General features: G+C 36.0%; 1 protein-coding gene and 1 pseudogene across 1 annotated transcript in view; both read left to right on the top strand.

The window, feature by feature from the left end:
• KCND2 (potassium voltage-gated channel subfamily D member 2) overlaps positions 1-25,002 on the top strand; it is a 487,249-nt gene that overhangs the window by 53,485 nt on the left and 408,762 nt on the right. The window lies entirely within an intron of this gene.
• On the top strand, positions 4,075-17,358 carry LOC132015270 (non-POU domain-containing octamer-binding protein-like; annotated as a pseudogene).

The raw sequence follows: 25,002 nt of genomic DNA, 5'->3' as shown, positions 1-25,002 counted from the left end.
AGAGTTCTGAGATGTTCCAACCATTAGTTTGTGAAAAACTTTAAGAAACACAACATTCCTGCAGTCAGCCTAGATGTATAAAGTAGTAAAAACTATGCCATATTAATTAAGCAGGCACTCATTAAGCACCTGCTGTGTATTTGCCACTGTGTACTCTAAGGTGGAAGAGAGTTGTGGGGTGTTAGATTTGGAAAGAACTTTAGAGAAAGTCTTGATCCAATTTTCCTACTTTATTGTCGAGACCTAGAAAATACGAATGATTTAAGTTCTCACCTCTAAAATTAGCATCAGTACTCAAATTAGAACATACAAGAAAAACACAATTAAAATGAGTGAACCTAAGAGCTCAGAGTACGTGTTGAGTTGCCTAAAGATAGGAAAAGTGTAACCCTACAAAGTACACAGTGATGCCATAGGAAGGAAAGTCAAGGAATGATTAAATGTAAAATCTGATCTTATTGTTATATCTAGATCACAGTCCTGATTTTTTTTTCAGAAATAATATCAATCACTTTTACTTATTCCATATGAAAGATGAATTCTCTATTGATTAAGGTTATCCACAGTGACAGAACCATGTGCTGAATTAATACTTTTATAATACTTTACATTTAATCATAGCATCAGCACCACTCTTACATGTGTATACAACATATCTTTCTTCTAAAGGTAATGCTAACTAAGCTCATATGGCTTTGAAAGTCCCTTGAAATAACTTTGTGGCAATCTAAATACATAGGCTGGGACCAAACAAAAGCTCATGAGAAAGTTCTCCCTTCAATGGCATATGCAACAGTTTTAGCACTTGAACACTCTCTTCTAGACCTCAAATTATGAAGAACAGGAAGTATGTTTTGTCGATCTAAACAAATAAAATTCATAGATAATGCTAGCATACCAGATTTAAAACATGGCTTTCAACAAATTTCTATTGCTTTTTGAGACAATATCATAAACATTTATAAATAAAGAAATGGAGATTCATTAATATATCTGGTAGCAATCTAGAAATTAAGCACACTAACCCTATGTCAGCATACAGTTGACTTCGATTTTGTAGATATTTTTTTCATGTTAAATTTAAGACAATTTTATGCTAGCGTTATCATCAGTGTTCAATAGATTAGCATAGTTTGCCTTTCACCTACTGCTTTCCATCCTCTCCTTCCTTATAGCATTAGTGCATGGAAACATTAGAGCATTTATCTTATATTTTCTGAGCTGTGATTCCCTTCCATTAGCCTCATTATTAGAGATGATTCTAATACTTTCTTCCTGAATGAACCCTAAGTTTGCTATTCATTGTTGTTGATTTTTTTTTTCTTATTTCTTACAGGGCTCTAAATATAATCTCAGGCATTCCTCCAAAATTGCCATGAAGTAACAAGGGAGTAGCTGTAGAGCTATTTTTATTTTTAAAGGATAAATTGTAGAATAGTAATACACTGTACCAGATTACACTTTTCTTAAACAAAAATCTAAGCCAAAAAGAAGACACAGACCTTACACTCACCATTCTATTCCATATATTTCATATGTTACAATAGACTTTCTTATTAACATCAGGCATAGGTTCTGGGCTTTTAAATTTCTTCATAAGGTAGATAAGCCTATCAAAATACTAGCTATGAAATAGAAGGAAAAGGGAATATAGAAGCAAATTCTTTCTTGCTTCTAAAGTTAGGTCACAATAAATAATACTACAGTTAGTTCACCTAAAATGCTCCATGTTCTTATATCTCCTTCCTGCATTAAGATACTAAGAAAGAAAAAACATGTCCAAATCATTTTAGAATCATTTAAAAAATATCCTTTACATAACTATATTTTCAAGTCAATATTTTATATATTTCGAGAAACTAGAGATAAGATTTAATATAATTACATCTCTATTCTATGAAGTCTTACTATAGAAACATTTTTGCTCTCCATTTAATGTAGTAGAAGTCATATAATCAATATTACACTTCATGTTTCTATCTAAATATGCTAATTAGTATCATACTATGTTCTAAGCCATGAAATAGTTTCTTGGCATATAGATATTAGTTGGTTAGCATTTAAAAGGTCCTGACACCCACCAATGCCAGTGTGTGGAGAGGGGGTATTTTGCCACCCATACAACAGGACCCCAGACACCAGCTACGTGTCCTACAACTCAACTTGATTTTGACACTTTCCACACGTTAAGGATTCAGTCCTGCAAGTCTGCTCCACCCCCCCCCACCCTCCACCACACCCCCCACCATGCCCCCACACCCTTGTCATTTTACATGCAATTGCACGCTTAGATTGTCACCTGTAATTCTGATTGACTAGAAATCAGAGGTTTCCATGATCCCCTTCTTAGGTTTAATTGCCTTGCTAGAGAGGCTCACAGAACTTAGACAAACATTTTTTTTTTTAAGATTTTTTTATTTATTTGACAGATCACAAGTAGGCAGAGAGGCAGGCGGAGAGTGAGAGAGGAGGAAGCAGGCTCCCTGCTGAGCAGAGAGTCTGATGTGGGGCTCCATCTCAGGACCCTGGGATCATGACCTGAGCCGAAGGCAGAGGCTTTAACCCACTGAGCTACCCAGGTGCCCCTAGACAAACATTCTACTTACTAGACCATTGGTTTATGATAAAAATATGTAATGCATGAATGGAGAGGTAGAAGAAATGCATAGGACAAGGTCTGCAGAAAGAGCACAGGGCAGCCATATCCTCTCCAGTCATGCCACTATTGCCATATCTTCCTGTGATCGGCAACCTGGACGCTCTCTCTGAGTCCCTTTATTTTGTTTTGTTCTGTTTTCTTTTGTTTTTATGGATGCTTCAATATAAAGGAATGATTGATTAAATCATTGACCACTGGTTGTTAAACTGAATCTCCAGCCCCTCCCCCTACCCTGGAGGGTAGGAGTGGGGAGTGGGCTGAAACTGAATGTTTCAGTCCTCTAATCACATGGTCAGTTCTGACAACCAGCCTCAGTCCTTGTGTGCTTTCCAAAAGTCACCCCATTAACATAGCAAAAAATAACTTTATTATTCTCAACACTTAGGAAATTCGTAGGGTTTGGGGAGTGGTGAGCCAGGAACCTTGGACAAAAACCAAATAAATATATACAAGAAATATATTTTGGTCATCTGAATGACCAAATGTACATTTTTTTCTTATAAATCACAATATCACAGCATTAAATATTAAAGTGCATGTGTTAGTGTAGGGTTTGCAAATAGAAAAGTAAGAAAATCATGCTTTAGATTAATAAGAAAAATACTGAAATTATTTTTCAATATTTTTAATTTGAATTAAATTAAAATTCAATTAAAATTGGTTTTTAATTTTAGAAATTAAAAATCCTTGAGTCAAACTGTCTGAGTGGTTCTGTTCCACTTTGAGCTCCTTTGTCAGTTGGTACCACTTAAAAGATAATAAATAATGAGTAATTTTAGAACTGAATATGTTCCAGGCACTAGAGATAGACGCAACTTGAGTAGGTGACTGACATCTAACAGTAAGAAGTGTAATAATGAATTATATAGTGGTAACAGGGGTGTTACAAAGGGAAGAGGGATCATATCTGCAGGGGGGAATTAAAGAAATATTCACAAAGGAAAAGTCATTTTAGTAAGGTCTGGTAGAATGAATATGGCACTGCCTGGTGTTCTAGATTGGAGAGTATCCAAGGACTCACAGATGCAAAACCTGTAAATGTGAGAATTTGGTAGTCTTTGTGGTTCAGTGTTTGTGTGTGTATGTGTGTGTGTGTGTGTGTGAAGCTTATCTACCATGCAGCCAGTGCACAGCCATGTGGGCAGCAAATTAGGGAAATACCTCTCTCTTTACAAAAGGACTTTTACTTTATCCTGTCAAAGACAGGGACTGGCTAAGGAATTTCGAGTCAAGAAGTAACAATGTGGCTGTGCTTTGGAAAATTGATTGAAGTGGTTTGAAATTGAAAGCAGAAAAGCCAATTAAGAGTTTATTGTAATGGCTTAAAAGGAAGAAAATGAGAATGAAGATGTAGTAACGGAGAAAGACGCAGCCCTTAGAAAGGAGAAGCAAAGGGCTAGAATGACTGACGGCAAATGGAAGTTGGCGGGAGGACGGTGATCGCTCTCTCTAACCTGGTAGATAGATTCAGAGTAGGACAAGACAAAGAATGCAAGAACAGTAATTTTGTTGAAGATGAGTTCTTTTTTTTTTTTTTTTTTGAGATTTTCTTTATTTATTTGAGAGAGGGTAAGAGAGAGAGAGAGAGAGCATGCAGGAGCAGAATGTGGAGCAGAGGAACAAGGAGAAGCGGACTCTCCCCAGAGCATGAAGCCTGATACGGGGCTCCATCCGGGTCTCTGGGCTCATGACCTGAGCCCAAGGCAGACACTCAACCGACTGAGCCACTCTTGTGCCCTGAGGAGTTCACTTTTTAATATATTAAGGCGAAAGAATCTATGGAGGTGTTTGGAACCCTGCAACAAAATACTTTGTGAATGAATGAAGTTGTTCAGTGCGCCTATGTTGCTGTGCTTGGAACCCATGTCCAAAATGCATTGTTTGAGAGTACGTCCTAACTTTCGGTGATGTCATTTCCATTCATGTGTTCATTAGTAAATTCATTCATCAGATATTTGTAGGTTTTACTAGGTAGTAGACACATGGATGCATCATTAAAGACCACAGTCCAGCCTTCCAATCTTTTAATTTAGCAGGGAATACTGTGGAAGTATATTAACAATCAGAGTATTGTGTGGTAAGTACAGACTGACTGAATTAAAAAATAGCAGTTGATTGTTAAATTTGCATTTGTGCAATTATTGGGACAAACACTTAGATAATTATTACATAGTTGTCTTTCTAGCCATGGTTTTCATGTGTACATCATTAGAATATTTGCTAGAAAAATTAATGATTTTAAACATAATTTTCCTAAGGTCTTTATTTTTGTGATATTAATAAGCCTTTCATATTGAACATTTTATTGTGCTCCACGTTTTATATTTAAATATGTTCTGTTGTTTGTATTCTATTATGAAAACTATAATAATGTATTTATACTTTAAATCAAAAATTATCTCAGAAATGGAGATTCCACATGTGAGGGTACATGACTTTGTGCCTAGCAGAGATGCATAACCACACTCTTATTTTCTATGTTTTTTACTTTCCTTTCTAGTTTCTTTATGTATGCTAGCGAATGTTCTGGTTATGTCCAACACACTTGTTCTTCCATACTTCATTATGAAGTCTTTGAAAGAAGAAACCAAATTTAGGATGTCTTTCTGTTCTCATCGATTCCAGTTATTACCAATCATTGACACAATAAGCATTTATTGAGTACCCAAAATATGGCATTCAGGAGATGCTGAGATACATAAAATATGCCTTAAGTGCATTACAGAAACTCAGAAGAGGTGACATTTATAGTAACGAGAAAATATGAGCAGGAAATTGCTCAAAAATGCCTATAAAAAGTGGGTAATGATATTATAGGTAGAGAGAATAAATTTAAAGATTCTTAGGCTTTAAATGATAAGTATGTTGGAGGCAGTAGATGGTTCTGTGTGGCCGGAGAGCTGCACACAGAAGAAAGTCATGTAGGCTAAAAAAGGTAGACTATGTCAGATTGTGAAAGGTTTGTTGTGTCTTATCAAGAAATTTAAGGGATTTTTTGGAATTTGTTTCTTTGTTAAACACTGAGAGATGCCAATTATTTTAATCAGGAGAGTGATATGGACACACAATTTTAAAGGCTGCCTCTTTTCATAAGACAGGATGGACGGGGTCCCCGGGTGGCTCAGTTGATTAAGCCTCTGACTTCAGCTCAGATCATGATCCTGGGGTCTTGGGATCGACCCCCATGTGGAGTTAAGTCAAGTCAAGCAGCCTTGCGTTTCGCTGGGCTCCCTCAGGAGGAGTCTGCTTCTGTCTCTGTCCCTTCCCCTGCTCCTGAACCCTCTCTCATACATGCACTCCCTCTCTCTGAAATAAAGTCTTAAAAAAAAAAAATGAACTGAAGAGAACAGATGCTGAATGTGTTAGCACATAGTTATTTTAGTGCTAAATAGAGTTATTAAACTCTGTTCATGTGTGTGTTGTGTGTGTGCACATGTTTGTGTGTGATTTCTAAAAAAAAATGCACATTGAAAAAAAATGCACATTGAATATGTATGTTTTTTAGGGAGGCATAAAGATACAGAACTTTTTTTTTTTTTAAGATTTTATTTATTTATTTGACAGAGAGAGATCACAAGTAGGCAGAGAGGCAGGCAGAGAGAGAGGAAGGGAAGCAGGCTCCCCGCTGAGCAAAGAACCCTATGCTGGGCTTGATCCCAGGAAGCCTGGACCATGACCAGAGCCAAAGGCAGAGGCTTTAACCCACTGAGCCACCCAGGCACCCCAGAAAACTTGTTAGTATTTCAAAGTAGAATCGACCATTTGAAAATAGCACCCTAGGCTTGGAGATTAACATCGAGGCAGTCATGTTGACATGTGCTTCCATGTGTGGTCGACCTTTGGTCATAAAGAATCCCAGTACTCACAGTAGGAAAAGAAAGCTGACATCAACAAGAAGGCAGGAGAGTAATAGTTCAATTACCAGTGAAATTAGGAACCCTGGTTTTCAAAGTTTTTCTTAATTGTACAAATTGATTTCTTTAAAGACACGAGTTTGATAAATAACATGGTTGGGCTCACATAGAAACTTACAAATGAAAGTGTCTCTGGGCACGTTCTACTTTCTTAAGTTACTATATTATTAAACTATCATTTGTATATAAATTTAAATATTTATATTGAGTTTACATATGTATATTTTTATATGACTGTCAATGGATACGTTAAATGTGTAATCCTTTGATTGGGAAAGATGACTCAGAACACTTGTGTGCTGATGAGGCCTACTCTTCTTTTGAGCTGCCTGAGCAGAGCACTCTGATAAATTGAACATAACCTTTTTAGTGTAGCTCAATGATAAATGTTTCATTACTTTATGACAGAGTAGAATAGAAAAATGATATTTGTTTTATACTTTGATCCTGGACATCTGGCCAAAACAAAAACAAAAACAAAACAAAAAATAGAAAGAAAGAAAAAGTAGAAATTTCTGTCTTAACTCCAAAAAATTCAAAAGGAAAAGGGATTACATATAATATTTGGATTAATCTGCTTCTTAAAGTGACTCATTCAATTACAACAATATGCATAAATGTGCATACACATCCATGTATATATATATAGATATGGAAGTAAAATAAAAAATAATTGATAGTCTATTATGGTAGGGGAGATATACTTTATTTGGTCTCCAAACTGGAGAATTAGACCTCTTTGAGGAAGTTGTACAAGATAATGATTGTCAGAATAGAGAATAGAGATTCGGTATTTAATTTTTTGTTCAATATTTATTCAGTTTGTTCTTTCACATGCTTTGCAAATATGTAGAGAGCTTATTTGTTTATTTTCTCTCTTGCTCACAAGAATGTGAACTGCAAGAAAGCAGTGACATGGTTCACCTGGATTATACCTTGTACTACTAACTATGCCTACACAGCAATAGGCCTTCAATAAACATTGATCAGTGGGTGAGTGCCAATTTCTGAACTGTGTGTTAGGTATATGGTTCTGACCAAAACAAGTGTAGCCTACTATATTAACATCCAGCTGAGAGGGTGGTGGAGCTAGGATAAAAAAATTAAATACTTGGTCAATAAATATTTAATGATAATTGTGTGAGACAATAGGAAGAAAAAAGGACTTTTTTTTTCAGATGTGAAAGTGTTACTCTTTTTTGATAATAAAACTTCCACATTGCCATAAAATATGCAGTCTACAAGGCTCGCCAAATTACTTAAATTTAGGCTCAAAAGTTAAGGAAAATGTAGTTTAAGAACTTCTGGAAGTGTTTATTCTAGAATTCAGGGTGTGAATTTGCATATAGTTACTAATGGTCTTTTGTTAGCATAAAAGGCCTTTAGAGATTACAGGTAGTATTTTTTTTTTCATTTTATTTCATTTTATTTCTTTTCAGTGTTCCAAAATTCATTGTTGATGCACCACACCCAATGCTCCATGCAATATGTGCCCTCCTTAATATTCACCACCAGACTCACCCAACCCCTAGCTCCCTCCCCTCCAAAACCCTCAGTTTTGTTTCTCAGAATCCACAGTGTCTTATGATTTGTTTCCCGCTCCAATTTCCCCCAACTCACTTAAAGGAGCTGCATTAAACCTTTAAGATGCAGATGTCCCAACATGAGTTTTCAGACACAGCTCTAGGAGGAAACCTTAGTGATTACTAAATTCAGAATATGTTTGTAAAAGTTTTCATCTCCCCATTTATTTAAAATGCTTCTTCTACAAACTAGTTAATGTTTAGAATTATCTCTCTCTTCTTGCATCAAGAGTTACTTTCCTAAAACTAAATGGGATTCACTGTTTCAAGACTACAGACAAAATTTTGTTTGCTAGAATCAATCCCAATTGCGGCAACTAAAGAAATTTATAAGTTAATAAAATTATAGGAAATAATAAATTCTTTTTTTTTAAGATTATTTATTTATTTATTTGTCAGAGAGAGAGAAAGCGAGCACAGGCAGACTGAATGGCAGGCAGAGGGAGAAGCAGGCTTCCTGCTGAGCAAGGAGCCCGATGTGGGACTTGAACCCAGGATGCTGGGATCACGACCCAATCCGAAGGCAGCCGCTTAACCAACTGAGCCACCCAGGGGTCCCGGGAAATAATAAATTCTAATATGAGGCACATAATATACTTTTTGACACCTTTGTAGCCTTTGTTGTATTTACTCAACCCTGTTTCATCATGAAGGAGTGGGAAGATATGCAAACTCAGGTTTTTGAAAGAAGTATACAGAGATAATCACTCTCCCTATAGGAGACTTCTTTTAGAAAGTTAAAAACATCTTTAAAAAAAAAACAGAAAACAAAAAAAACAACCCTGCCCCAGATCATTTGAAAGTTTGTGGAATTTATTTTTAATTAAGTTATATGTAAAACTTCGTGAAAATATCTATTCCATAATCTGATTACCTTCCCACTGAGTCCTTTCTGTTTTAGTGCAGTTTGAAATCATGCCACAGCACGTGTGTCACTCATTCCACAGATTTGGTGTTGTCTCCCATCTCACTGAGCAACTACTACCGTCTATAACACATACCTACCAAGACATATATTTTTATTTCACTCAGTTCTTCCTATAATTATTCCAGCTACTACAGCCATTGGAATTTATTTGTATTTTATGATGTGATGTCATGGCGTTCCCAACTGGTCTTGGTGGTGCATCTTTCAGTGGTTCAGTCTCTGTTGATGGACCTTCCACTGCTTACTTATACAGCTCTTGTGAGGCATTATAAAAGGACTTCCTAAGTACTTAGATAGCCAAATTCATTATTAGTTTTTTACTCAATGGTCAATAATACTTACTGAATATTTACTTTTTGCTATACTGTCTTACCTCGTTTAATCTTTAAACCACCCTATTGAGTAGATACTAGTATCATTCTCACATTATAGGTGAGGAACTTGGTGGTTATGAAGTAATTTGGCAATAGCCATTTAGCTGGTAAATAGGAAGACTGGGAAGCAAACCAGGATCTTCTGTTTCAAACATAAGCATGCTTAAGCTTGTGCTATGAATAGATGGATATGTTGAATTACAGCTTCAGGAGGAGACAATTTATCTTAAATAATAAATGAGTGAATAAGTGAGTGAATTCGTACATAAAATGTCTCTCAACCCTAAAGAAAGGCAGGAATATTATCAAGAAATGGGGGAAATTTCTAATCTATAGGTTGCTTATCTTTGATATTCACATTTTGGTTCTTAGCTTCAAAATAGGAAAATAACAAGTTTATGTATGAGAAGCATAGGCATATTAACAGCCCTTTCATTTCCCTCAAGTATTAGGAGTCTAAAAACACATTCAAGGGCCATATGGGTGACTCAATCCGTTAAGCCTCCAACTCTTGATTTTAATTCAGGTCAGGATCTCAGGGTTCTGAGATGGAGCCCTACATTGGGTTCCATGATTCTCTCTATCTCCTTTTGCCTCTCATGCCCCTGCTCGCTCAAAAAAATAAAAATAAATAAACAAAAAATATACATTCAAATTTGTTTTTGTGGTATGCTCTTTATCATATAAATTATGTGAATTAATAGATGATTTATCAATAAGTATATGTTTGATATTTGTGAAACTCAGCTTTCAGTATTTTTTAACATATTTTTTTTATCTCACTAAAGTCATCTGGGAAATGCCATAAAAATATCTCACTATAAATTATTCAATTGGTTACTTATTTGCCCTGTCTTAATTCAGTTATGAATCCCCTTAACCTAGCTAATGGACAGCTACTGTAATCTACTGTCATGGAAATAAAATAATATTATGTGGTAAGAAGAAACTACAAGATAATGAAAATATAACTAACTTATTATGTATTTATACCCATGCATACTTTCTGATTCAGAACCTTAATGTGAATTTTCCTTGCCATTTCAAAATTCAGTTACATCTCCCATGAGTTTATTCTGATGTTGTTTTTGTGAAAATACAAAATTTAATGAATTTAAAGGAGATCTCTTTTGCTTTCCCCTATAGAAAATGGAGGATTTTTGGCAAATAAAAGGAGGACACATATCTTTTTTCTGGTCATTTTGTATTTTCTTATCTTGCACTCCTGCTTTCTCAAGTCCTTTTTGACAATGAATGAGCTATATTCTGAGTTCTGGCATTTGCAGTGATTTGATAAAAACTTCCTCACTGTCCTTAAACAGGCCACTCTAGATGTCAAATAACCAATTCTTTGTTGGCAATGAAGGAAGTTCTTCCTGCTCCTATCCATACAATGGGGAGTTTTACAGAGTTGGATGAATTTCTGATTTTATTTTTATTTTTATTTATTTATTTATTTATTTAAAGATTTTATTTATTTATTTGACAGATCGTAAGTAGGCAGAGAGGCAGGCAGAGAGAGAGAAGGGAAGAAGCAGGCTCCCTGCTAAGCAGAGAGCCCCGTGCCTGGCTGGATCCTAGGACCCTGGGATCATGACCTGAGCCAAAGGCAAAGGCTTTAAACCACTGAGCCACCCAGGCGCCCCAGAATTTCTGATTTTAGAAAAATGTGGCAAATTCTTGCTGATTATGCTGCAAATTCATCCAGGCTCCATGTTGTTTATTCATGATTTAAATGCAGCATATACTACGATGTACTTTACATCTATAGATTATTTGGTGGAATGCTCCATTAATTTCACCATTTAGAAGTATTTTTTTTATTTGTTCCTTTGTTTTGCTGTAAATAAAACAAGATCTATACAGGGAGTATATTGATGGCACGCTAGAACATAGACTGGCTGGGAACCCAGCTCCCCATTCATTAGTATGGGAAACTTGGGCAAGTTGCTTATACTTTTTAATGTGTCAGTTTCTTCCTCTATAAAATTAGGATCATGAAATACCTACTCTAGATGGATGTTTTAAGGGCAAAATGAGTCTTTATTTTAAATACTTAGAAAAGTGCCTTGCACATTAAAAAAAAATCAGTAAGCATTAGCTAACATTACTATTTTTAATATACCGTTTTTTCTTTTTATCAAACTCAAACACGAAGCTGATGAAATAAGCAAAAGGCACAAGAAACTATGTTTATGTGCTCATATCAAACTGATGGATGAGTTCCATTTTAGAATGTGAAAAATGATAGAACAATCATGCAGGTGCAGAGAAATTAATATATGTAGATATTTGGGTATTTCATTATTTTTATGCTACTGTTTCTAAATAAAGCAGGATGCTTTCAACACCTCAGAAAGGATTTTTAAAATGGATTATAGACTATCAATGTTGTTAACTATGTAAAATCTACATACAAATGTAGCTGAAATTGAACTGAGAAATGAAACAGGCTTGATCTGAAGATAAAAATAACAAGAAAATTAAGTTAAAAATAACCTTAAAATATTGCATTGCATGACTTTGTTCTTCATCATTTTTTTAAGATCTCAGAACAGTGTCATTTTCCTGCATTTTAGCTTTTTACACTATTGAAGTTTAATAGCCAGGACAGCTTGAAACATTTAAGAAAACAACATTTTAAGATTTAAATTTTAATCATATCTTATTGAACTTCCTCACATTTATTAGTAGAAATAAATAGTAACATTAGCGCAATTAATATTATTTTAATTCTCATTTAGTCATTTTATGATTGTAACTTATAATGAAAAAGGATCAAGGTAAGGCCCTTTTCATTTTTATCCTTTAAGAAATATTCTGTTTTTAATGGTTCTAAACTTTTGGTAGTTTTCAAAATTACTTTTTTCCTTGGCCTGGGGTACTGGGTGTGTTTTTCCTAAGGAAGAAAGAGAGAAAGAAAAAGAAAGAGACAGAGACAGAGAAGAGGGAAGGAGAGGAAAGGAAAGGAAGAAAAGAAGTTGAGAGAGAGGGAGAAGGTAGTGTGTAGTTAGGAAAGGGATTAGAAAGGCATTTTGGTAGCATTTATCATGTTAGCAGAAACAATCAGATCAGTGTTTTTGCTTTGTTTTAGCTTTCATAACACCACAAGTAACTGAAGAAATTAACAATGAGTATAACAGATTACCTATGCTTATAATTTATCTTCTAACACAGCATGTAAGTATTTGTCATGCTAAAAGAAAAAGGCCACCATAATAAATTCTCTTGTAGCTCTTCTGAAGTAAGTGAAAAAAATCTGAAGAATCCTCTAAAGTCACCATGAAGCTTTGGCTGCACATTGAAGTGCAATATTCTGTGTCCCAAGAGTTGAATATTCAGATGACTGCACTACCCAGGGACCCCTAAGGTTTTGTCCTTGTTTTCTTTTTAAGTAAAATCTTTGCCCAAAATTGGTGGGGCTTGAACTCACAAGAGTTATGTGCTCTACTGACTGAGCCAGCCAGGCACCCCAGTTCTAAGATTGCAAAATACCCTAATTTTACCCCTTTCTCTCTAGCCATAGCCTCCCTCCTTTTTCATTTGTCCTTTTAAAATTTCCTTGTGTCCCATCCTTCTGCTCTGCTTTCATTATTTTTTTAATCCCATTAATCACCTCCTCTATGGAAGCAGTGATGTTGTGAAGACCTCCTTCCACGTGCTCATTTTACCTTTTTGTTCTTTCTGTTGTTTTAACATTTTGTATATCAAACCCCCTCCACCTGCAGTGCCACTGAACGTAAGTTGATATTACTCATTATCTCCAATGTCTACAGCAGTAGTATCAGTAGAATGTAAAATAAGCAAGTGAACATCAGAAGCCACTCTTTATCCTCCATCAAATTAGAACAATAATAAAACAGTCACACCTTAAAATACCACAGAAATGCAAATAGCCACTTATGGGGTCATCTTTTAAATGTTCCTAACTTGAAGCCAATGATCAGCTCCTTTTGTGGCATATGAAAGCTTATATTTAGGATTGTCAAGTGTAAGTCATTAAGCAATAAGCCACATATATTTTGTTTGTGCTTATAAATCAATGATAACATTTGTGAAACAGGATTGAGGGTACTAATTATGTCAAGTAAGAAAAAGTAGGTAGATCTGGCTGACATTAGTTGGAAGGTTCTTTATTAAATGTAAGAAACCCAAATACAGTTAGCTTTTCATTTAATCAAGTCGTGTTTCCAGTATAAATGAATGGCTATTGAAGTCTTTATATCCCGTACTTTTCTTAAATGCTTCGCTGAATGTTTAATACTCTGGCATCCCAGTTTGGAGCTTCTTTTAAAGGAGTCTTTCATAAAACTTGGGACAGAAACCTGCTCTAGATGACCACATGAAGAGCTGTACAAAAGAGAAACAGATTATAAAAGCTCACTGTTACTTGGTTGCTTAAAATTTCTCTCTTCCTCTTTCTTAAAAAAAAAAAAAAAAAGGCATTAATCAATGGCCTACTTTAGTTTCTAGAGCCTAAATGGTTGAAAATTTTACATAAAGGCTCATACAAAATCATTTTATTAAGTGAAAAGGGAACTAGACAATCTTTCAAAATTAAGCAAACAAAAATTTAGCCAAGATAATAAAGACAGCTTTTTAACACATTCAGAATTACTTTACTTCACATACTATTTTAAATTATGTAAATCAATACGCTCACCCAGAGTTGCTGTGAATAGTCTTCAGTGTTTTGGCTACCTTTATGATAAGCATTCCCTACAGTGTCCTCTGTCCATTGGAAGTGCATGGGGCTGGAGGAAGGGAGACCTGGGTCCTACCCTGTTTGAACCACTTCTGTATATTAATTCTGATGTGTTAAGACAGTTGACGCTCAGCAGGATTACATTATCTGGAAAGGAAATTCATAATTTGTTCGGTGACTTTTTCATTAGTTTATTGCAAGAAATAAATGAAACATTATCTGTTTCTAAAAAAGAGATTGCAACTACAGATAAATTGATGTAATTGTATTCAAATGAAACTTTACTACTTGGCTGGGTCCCATTAAGGTTTAGTTTCTTTCTACACCTGCAGATGGTTACTGTCAATCGCCAGAAGAAATGGATGATAAAACATAGACAGATTCTTAGAAATTCTGCCCCATTTGTTGAAAAGTAACCCAAGTCTTAATGAAACCAACAGACAGTTTCCAAGAAAGTGTTTTAGGACCTTTGCCATATGGCACAGTTTGAAGGGTAAGAAAAATACAAGAAAAAAATTTGTGGGAAGAATCTAAGTATTATTTTTTTTTCCAAAATATAGTCCACTGATGATATAAATTCTGACTCTCTGAAATTTAACTGATTATATTCAATTATTCTTTTGTTTTAATCAACACAGATATTTCAACTAACCAATTCCATCTATAATAACAATGATACTGATTCAGTAGAATTAGCTATTTACATTAATAAAAATACATTATTGTTGCCAAACTACTACTTCATTTCATGCATCTCCAGACAATCTCTGAGGGCCATTTTCCAAAACACTTTCCAAAACATCTTTTGGCACTTTAGATCTTAACAACTTGTGAGTAAGTTTAAAAATGTTTATTTTAAAATGCCATGTAAATATAATCATTTTTTAGTTTATATAAATGAATTATAATCAGAATTTTGTCTGCTGCAGTGTAGTGGTGGGAGAAACTAGGTTCTTGAGATAATACACTTTTTTAACATTTGAAGTCATTTTTATTTTGTTTTCTGTTACAACATATAGCTCTTTAAAAGGAACATGGATCAACCTGAGTTTAGAAGAAGAAACAGGGGGTTTCATATCTTATGAGCATCAAAAGAGGTAAAAGAGCATGGCAGTTTAGCCTAAAGAATAATATATTCAAGCATCAAAATAGAAATTTTGAAGTATTTGAACAGATGCCATTTTGAAGAAACATAGGTCAACTAGTGTCCTTACAGAGAGATGATAATTGTTCCTGACTTGGAAGATGCATTTTCAGGAGTAAAAATTACCTTTTGAGAGCATGTAAACCAGCCATTCAACGACAGTCGATAAAACCATATTTTCCATATCTAGCATTTATGCTAAGGGTCTTGGCCCCATAATTATTGTGTAAGGGTATTCCACTCTGGAAACTTGTCTTCGATTAGGGACAAGAGTATGTGTCTCACTTCATCTTAAAATTCGCACAGGTACTTGGGTCACCAGTAGCTTTAATTTATTTGCATCACCCCCAGGACCCAACATGGTAAAATATCACGAGTCTTCCTGGTATGTAAGTTCTTTAGGCATAAGATGTTAATCGGTGCTGCAGTAAATAAAGAAAAACTAGATTCTCCCTCTACCCTAACTCTGTCCTCCAGAATAGAATAACGTTTTAGTTTAGGAATCTATTTTCCAAGGTGGATGTGACAATCACCAGAGGTGGACTGTGCCAAGTTTCTGTCAGGTGACACTCCTCTTCCACTGAGAAGGTCAAGGCTGAGGGAGTAGAATTAGTTTTAAGAAGTAATCCAAGAGGACAACAGTGTTGCTGTTACTCTGCCAAGAGAACAGTCGATAAAAAGGTGCAAAATGCAACAAAACCTTTAACTCAGAGAAGCATCATCAGCGTCACCAGCAGCAGCAACAGCAGCAGCCACCACCACCACCAGGACCCGCAAATGGACAACAAGCCAGCAGCCAAAATGAACACTTGACTATTAATCTGAAGAATTTTGGGAAACCAGGAGAGAAGACCTTCACCCGACACAACCAGCAATTTGTGGGCAGTCCTCCTCCTGACCTCACTGAGGATGAGAAGAGGAAACTCTTTGAGAAATATGGGATGGCAAGTGGAGTCTTCATTCCTAAGGAGAAGGGCTTTGGCTCTATCCACTGGCAAACAGGAACACTAGGGGAGATCTCGCACGCAGAGCTGGTCAATGTGCCGCTCCATGGAAAGCGGCTGAGTGTGTGCTCTGCCTGCCGCAGCGCACCCAGTGCAGTCCGAAACCTTCCTTGGTGTGTTTCCAACGAACTGCTGGAGGAAGCCTTTTCCATGTTTGGCCAGGTGGAGAGGGCTGTCATCACTGTGGATGATCGAGAAAGGCCCCCAGGGGAAGGAACTTGAATTCTCAGGGAAGCCAGCTGTTCGGAAAGCTCTGGACAGGTGCAGTGAAGGCTCCTTCCTGCTGACCGTATTTACTCAGCCTGTGACTGTGGAGCCCATGGACCAGCTGGATGATGAAGACGGACTTCCCGAGAAGCTGGTGATAAAGAATGAGCCATTTCACACGGAGTGAGAGCAGCCACCCAAATCTGCACAGCCTCGCTCCTCGGAGTATGAGTATGCCACGTGCTGGAAGGCACTCACTGAGACGGAGAAGCAGCAGCAGGACCAAGCGGACCGCAGCATCAAGGGACTTGTGAGAAGCTGGAGACGGAGGCTGCCTGCCATGACACCAGCTCATGCTCATGAGACAGAATTTGATGTAGCATCAAGAACTTTGGAGGATGGAAGCGCTGCACAACCAAGAAAGGCAAAAACGGAAGCAACTGGAGCTCAGACGGGAGGAGGAGCGCAGGCGCTGTGAGGAGGAGATGCGGCGGCAACAGCAAGAAATGAGGCAATTACAGCGGGAAGGATTCAAGGGAACGTGCCCTGATGCAAGAGAACAGGAGATACAGATGGGCCGGGTGGCAATGGGAGGTGCTGTGGGCATCAACAACAGAGTCACCGTGCCCCTGCTCCAGTGCCAGCTGGCACAGCTCCTCCAGGACCTGTCACCATTATGCCAGATGGAACCTTGCGATTGACCCCACCAACAACTGAATGCTTTGGCCCAGCTGTACAGTGGAAGAAATTGGGGCAATTAGTGAAACCCCGCCTCACCCCCACCCTGCGTTCAACCATGCAGCTCCTGGAGCTGAATTTGCTCCAGACGAACATCTCTGATACTAACAAAAATCTCCATGTCTAGTTTTCCATAAACCCTTAAAAGAAGGACCCTAGCCTAGCCTGAATTCTGCCATGGAAAAGTGTTAGAGGTTTCTCCCAATAGTTGGGTCTTCCTTGCCCGCACTACTCTGAGGGAGTTTGGGGGAGGCTGAGGGTGAGGGAGGGGCGGTATTTAACAAATCAGTTCTGTGTGGTTTATCATTTAGCAAGTTGATTCTGTGTGGTGCATTCCTGAAGTCTCCCTTGATTGTTGAGGGCCTGGGGGTGTGGGTGGGGAGGAACTATGGCAAAATGGATCCAGTTAGAGCTCCCATTAATCTTGATCATTCCATTCTTTACTCATCCTGTTGTATTTGCTTTCTTGTTCTTATACCCTGGAAACCCAGAGACACTGCCGCATACACCGCAAAACCAAACCTCCCCCAGTGACCTTAGTCTCGTTGTTCCATTCACTCACAGGTGGGAATCCAGGCAAATGTCCACAGAGGTCACAGACAAGATACATACGGTTCTATTATATCCCATGTATTACCCCTTATGTCCTAAGGAAGACATTTTCTCTTAGAGATTTTCATTTGGATTGTACCTTTAAAAAAATCTCATGTTAAGTTGCCTCCAACTTTTTTCTTGGGTAAGGACAACCCAGGAATGGCCCTTTTGTGTCTTTGATGTTGCTGTTCACAGGTTTCTTGATAGACCTAGTACAATCTTGGGAGCAAGGTTACTTTGTGCTGAAGGTTGGACAGTTGCTCTTACCCTTGCCTATCCTAGGTAGTTATGTTGTGCATTTTTTTCCCCCCACTAGTGTACCATGTTTGATTTGTCCCTGATGTCTTTGGAGTTTTTCTGAGAAATGTAGCAGTAATGCAGTAAACTTATTAAAATACATTTTAAGCCTTAAAAAAAGGGGGGGGGGGGGGGTGAGTGATCCACATGGGAGGCATATTAATGACCCTGATAGCAAGACTTGGTTTTCTGTGGCTTTTTTTTTTTTCCTTTTAATTTACTTCTTTCTTCTCTTCACAGGCAGCAATAGTACGGGAATTGCCATTTCATAGTAAAACTTCCCTCAAGTTACCGCATTAGAAGCACAGTTTAATTACTACATTCATATTAATCATGAGTTTTGTTTTATTTGGCTCAAATACTTAATCAAATTTAGGGAAGCACAAAGAAGTAATAATACAACTAATATTGCAAAGAAGTAAACATATCATAATATAAAAACTCAAAACTATATATCCTACTTATTTTTTTTATATCCTAGTTATTTTTTGCTTAACCCTATTATTTAAGGTGGTATATAGTTACAGGTTGTTTCATTTTTTTGTTCCCCTTCTCATTTATTTGTCATGAGAAGTGTTCAATCAGAAGCCATCACACCTCTTATTAAGAATATTATACAATTTATGTAAGGAGAGGATGGGAAACTATATTGAATAATTGCTATAGACGTTTTCTGATCTGAGAGCCTGTGATTCTGTGAATAATCACCCTGCTTTCCCACTATCATCTCCTAGATTTGAGATTCCCCCAAATTGTCCATATTGTCTTCTGTGATGAAAGTGCCACCTCCTTTTGTTTGTTTGTTCCTTGCAGTCATATATGGCTTAATTTGAGCTCTTTCCAAGTCCCTTGACACATTCTGTCTTTGAAGGCTGGTTCCATATGTGGTAGAAATTTATTTCTTTTCTTATAGCTTATCAACATAGAAATATAATTAGTGGCAATAATATTAACATTAGAAATGGGTAATTACACAAACCATTCTAAGTTTTGATCAAGCTAACAAAAATCAAAAATCCTCCTTCATAGATAATTATTCTAGGTCTCCTTAAATTGAGTACTTTTCTGATACAGTAAGTTGTACTAATGGTAGATGGCTGGCAGGATGAGGGGGAAAAAGTGTAGAGATACATTCAGTGCATAAGTATCAGCTAGGATACTTGTTAAAATCTCCAACTGGTGGCAGGAGTGGGATTGACAAGGGTGTATAGATCTATATGTATGTATGAATGAATATATGCGTGTATAAATAACATACAGTGTTATATTAGTCTCAGGTGTCCAATATAATGATTTACAAATTCTTTATATTTTTCAAAGTTCAATCAAGATAAGTGTATTCTTAAGCCCCTTTCTCTATTTCACCAATCCCCCCACCTCCTTTTCTTCTGGCAACCACCTGTTTGTTTTCTATGTTTAAGAGTCTGGTTTTTTGTTTGTCTCTTTGTTTTCTTTCTTAAATTCCACATATGAGTGAAATTATATGGTATTTGTCTTCCTCTGACTGACTTATTCCACTTAGCATTATACTTTCTAGGTCCATCCATGTCTGTTGCAAATGGAAAGATTTCATTCTTTTTTTCTTTTTTGTGTTTGACTAATATCCCATTGTATCTGTATATCACTCTTTATGCATTTATCTATGGATGGACACTAGGTTGCTTCCATATCTTGGCTATTGTAAGTAATTCTACAATAAACATAGGGATGCATATATCTTTTCAAATTAGTGTTTTCAATTTCTTTGGGTAAATACCCAGTAGTGGGATTATGGTATTTCTATTTTTTAATATTTAGAGGAATCTCCATACTGTTTTCCACAGTGGCTATACCAACTTGCATTCCTACCAGTAGTGCACAAGGGTTCCTTTTTTTCCACATCCTCACCAACACTTATTATTTCTTGTGTTTTTGGGTTTTTTTTTAGAATTTTTATTTATTTGACAGAGATCACAAGTAGGCAGAAAGGCAGGCAGAGAGAGGAAGGGAAGCAGGCTCCCCGCTGAGGAGAGAGCCCAACGTGGGGCTCGATCCCAGGACCCCAAGATCATGACCTGAGCCGAAGGCAGCGGCTTAACCCACTGAGCCACCCAGGTGCCCCTATTTCTTGTGTTTTTTTTATTTTAACCATTCTGAGAGGTGTGAAGTGATATCTCAGTCTTGTTTTGAATGATGTTGAGCATCTTTTCATGTGCCTCTTAGCCATCTCTATGTCCTCATTGGAAAAAATGTCTATTCAGATCCTCTGCCCATTTTTTAAATCAGATTATTTATTAATTTTTTCCATGTTGAATTGTATACATTCTTTATATATTTTGGATATTAACCCCTAATTGGATATATCATGTGCAGATATCTTCTCCATTCAGTAAGTTCCCTTTTTGTTTTGTTGATAGTTCTCTTTGCTGTGCAAAAGCTTTTTGTTTTGGTGTAGTACAGTAGTTTGATTTTGCTTTTGTTTCTTTTGCCTGAGGAGACATACTGAGAAAAATGTTTCTATGGCCAACGTCAAAGGAATTACTGCCTATGTTTTCTTCCAATTGTTTTGTGGTTTTAGCTCTCACATTTAGGTCCTTAATCCATTCTTAGTTTATTTTGTGTATGGTTTAAGAAAATGGTCCAGTTTCATTCTTTTGTATGTAGCTGTCCAACTTTCCCAGGACCATCCCTTGAAGGGACTGTCTTTTCCCCATTGTACATTCTTGCCTCCTTTGTCAAAGCTTAACTGACCATAAAATTATGGGTTTATTTCTGGGCCTGGGCTCTCTATTCTGTTCTGTTGATCTATGTGTCTCTTTTTCTGCAAGTATCACACTGTTTTGATTACTACAGCTTTGCAGTATATCTTGAAGTCTGGGGTTTGTTCTTTCTCAAGATTACTTCAGCTATTTGGGGTCTTCTTGTTTCCATACAAATTTTAAGAATATTAGTTTTTTATTTGAAACATGCTATTGATATTTTGATAGGAATTACATTAAATCTATAGATTGCTTTGAGTAGTATGGACATTTTTAATAATACTGGTTCTTTCAGCATGGAGTTTCTTCCCATTTGTTTGTGTCATCTTTAATTTCTTTTATCAGTGTTTTATTGTTTTTGTAGTACAGGTCTTTCACCTCCTTGGTTGAATTTATTTTCAGGTATTCTGCTATTTTTGGTGGAATTCTAAGTGGGATTGTTTTCTTAATTTCTCTTTCTGCTATTTAATTATTAGCATGTAGAAATGTAGCAGATTTCTGCATATTAACTTTATAACCTGTGACTTTACTGAATTCATTTATCAGTTCTAATAGTTTTTGGGAGGATCTTCACGGTTTTCTGTATATAGTATTATGCCATCTGCAAATAGTGAAAGTTTTACTTCTTCCTTACCCGATTGGTTGTCTTTTATTTTATTTTATTTGTCTGATTGCTGTGCCTAAGACCTATAGCACTATGCTGAATAAAAGTGGTGAGATGGACATCCTTGTCCTATTCCTTATTCTAGAGGAAAAGCTTTTCATCCTTGATAAATGATGTTAGCTGTTGAGGTATTTTTTTTTTTTTAACTGCTGTATTTTTTCAAGGGGTCACTAGATAGTTTTAATGAATTACTATCATTAAAATAAACACTGGCTCAAGAAGTTATTTTCTCTCCAGTAATGATTTATTTATTACCCCAAACACTGTGCCCCTGCTTGAAATGAGAAGATAGACTATGCAGTGTATTTAGTTAGAATTTGATTGGACCTGCCCCTCCCTTTTTTTCCCCTTCGTGGAACTTATATATGGAAAACAGAAAAAATAATAGATGTTTTTAATACTTTACACATATTTATACTTATCACACTGCAGAATATGGTCTACATCTTTAAAATATTATATTTGAGTTTTGAAACAAGAATAACCATATAGTATTATTTTCCTTTACCTGGAAAAACAGCAGCAGTTCTTTCATTTATTTAACTTTTACATACAGGTGACTTAAAACATGGAGGATATTACGAATGAGTTTTCATGCAGGTTGCAATTTTTGCAGTTGAAGTTTATGTCATTTTCTAAATCTGTTCAAGCAGAGATTATCAGATCTAATGTGTATATGACATAAAATATCAGTGCCTAGCAAAGACTCTATTTAGTGAGGCTCTGTCAACTTAGTGTATACGGAGAAGCAGTAGTATAGAACACTAGGAAGAACACTTCAACAAGAGTCAGTAGACCTGAGTTCTGTTGAGAAGTTGTTTTTTAAATGTCTTTCCCTTTCAGTCCTATACAAGTAAACCTCATCAGGTTGGAATAGATTACTGGTAAACCCCCTCCCCATTCTAAAATTATAATTCCATAACTTCTATTTTCTAAGAATCTATATGCACAAGTGTACAAAAGTATATTTAAGCAAGCATATATATATAAAATACATATATAATGGCAAAACAAGAACACAAGTATAGGAAGTCTTTGAAGGGAAAGTACTCAATGAGAATCAGTTTACAGAAGTTTTAATGAGGTGTGTTTGTTGTTTTGAAAACAAAGTTTTCCTATTTTCTGACATAGTATCAAGAACTTCCTCCTTCTGAGAAATGATTCTAAGACACTGTTCTTTTGAAGTTTTTAAAAGTTTTTATTGAACTGCACAGAATAAAGTCTATTTGAACATGATAAGCTGACATAGTAAATCAGAAATGTCAGGCTGTTTTACATTTCAGAGACTCACAGTAATAAAAATTGTTCTTTAATCCATTAAATATAACATCTTTACACAAGAGAATTCTGATATGAAGATCTCTAGGAATTTGAAGAGTTTAATGATATTATTGAGTACTTACAGTTGTTAGTCATGATTTCTGTGTTGTATTTAGGCATCCTAATTATGAATATTTCATCATCTCCTATAATTTTGTAACTTCTTTTAAATTTATTTGTATCACAGTGTGCTCTACTGAGCAGAAACCCAAAACATAATTAAAATATGAAACACTTACACAATTCAGACATGGTGTTTAGGTTTTCTTTCTTTTCAGTACCTCTTTTAGCTCATCTACTAGTAGAAAGTACAGTGATTCTCTAAGTGATGTAGTTAGTCTTTGCCTGAATTATTTTGGGAGGGAAACTTTTCAAAGGATCTGTTTAATCTAAATTATGTCCATTCTTTTATTCTCATTTTCACCTTTCTAATGTGAGGTGGATTTATCAGAGAATAGTATAATGGTGTTTTGAAGTTACCTATGGAATTCTCTACCTCATATTTTTCATGGATTATTTTTCTCTAGGTCAGGTATCTCTTATTGGTACTATTTTTTCACATCACTGTTTTATCATGAATAAACTAACAAAATAATTTTAATTTCAAGATGAGTGAGTGTTTTTCATGTTCTTTTGAGGTCCGTCTTTATACAGACTCTTAATAAAGCTTTAAACCTGACTTATTTGAATAAGTATTTTTTTAGATTATCATTTATTATATCAGTTATTTGGTTTATCCAGTAGACATATTTAAATGCACTGAAGGTTTTCTATACAGAATAGAATACGGTGAAGGATGGTAGTCTAGTAGGCAAGAGAACTGGTTTCTGATTCTAATATTGCTATTTTCCTTAATTGCTATGTAATCCTAGGCAACACAACATAACCTTGACTTTTAATTTTCTCACCACAAACCATGTAAAAGGTCCCTTGTTACTACAGCATTCAAGAATAGACGAGAGAACTAATATGGGGAAATACATGCAGATGAAATATAAATTATATGCATGATTGGATTATATAACCTTTAAGGTTCTTTACAATTTTAAGAGTCTATTGCTTCATATACAAAATTATGAATTATCCTTTAGATGTGGATCATCGTATTTCAGTTATCAAGACAAATTTCCAGTTCTCTTTCGAGCTGTGTGTGTGTGTAAACATGCATGCATGTGTGGGTTTGACCAAGCTTATGCTGTAATATTTTATACATTTATTATTTTGTATGTTTATTATGCATCTGTCATGTGACTGGCACTGTTTGGACACTAGTTTACATTAGAGGAACACACACACAAATTATTTATATACCAGAAAGTGATAAGTGCTAATGAAAACATAGAACAGAGGAAAAGAAAAGGGAATTAGGCTGCATTTTTTGTTTAGGTGGTCAGATTTGACCTCATTGAGAAGGTGACATCTGAGCAAAGACTTGAAATACTTCAAGAAAATAAGCAAGCAGTTATCTAGAGGACAACATTTCATGAAAGAGTTATACTAGCACAAGCCTATAAAGCATAAATATGCCTAGAAAGTTCACTGGATAGTAAAGTCAGGCAGTTGGAGATGAATGGGTGAGGAAATGGTTAGATCAGAAAGGAAGGGGAGGCTGACCTTGTAATTACTCTAGGGTCTTGTGACTTGAGTTTGACTCTGCAAAGAGGAACTAGTAGATGGTTTGGAGCAGAGGAAAGATGTGATCTAATTTGGATTTTACTCTGACTGTTGTCTTGAGAGAGTTTGCAGATAGATGGAAACAGGAACCAGTTAATAAATGATTAGAGTAATAATGATAGTTTGGTATCAAGGGAGTAGCAATGGAAATTTTGAGGATTGGGTTCTGACTATATTTGACGATATTACTACAGGAGTTCCAACAAATTTGATATGAATGTGAAAGTAGAAAAATCTGGAATGAAGCCAAGAGTTTTGTTTCAGCAGCTGGAAGGATGGGCCATCCCTTTAAGTGAGAATTGGAAAAGACTCAATAAAATAGGTTAGCAGGGACAAGGGAGATGAGAAGTTCAGCTTTACATGTGTTAATTTGGAGATATCTATTTGACATCTCAGTGGATCTGTCAGGTAGGCAGTTGTATATATGAGTTTGAAATTCAGAAGACACATCTGGGAAAG

The sequence above is a fragment of the Mustela nigripes genome, chromosome 4 (genome assembly GCF_022355385.1).
Source record: "Mustela nigripes isolate SB6536 chromosome 4, MUSNIG.SB6536, whole genome shotgun sequence".
NCBI classification, from domain to species: domain Eukaryota; kingdom Metazoa; phylum Chordata; class Mammalia; order Carnivora; family Mustelidae; genus Mustela; species Mustela nigripes.
This window is presented reverse-complemented; position numbering and strand designations above follow the sequence as displayed.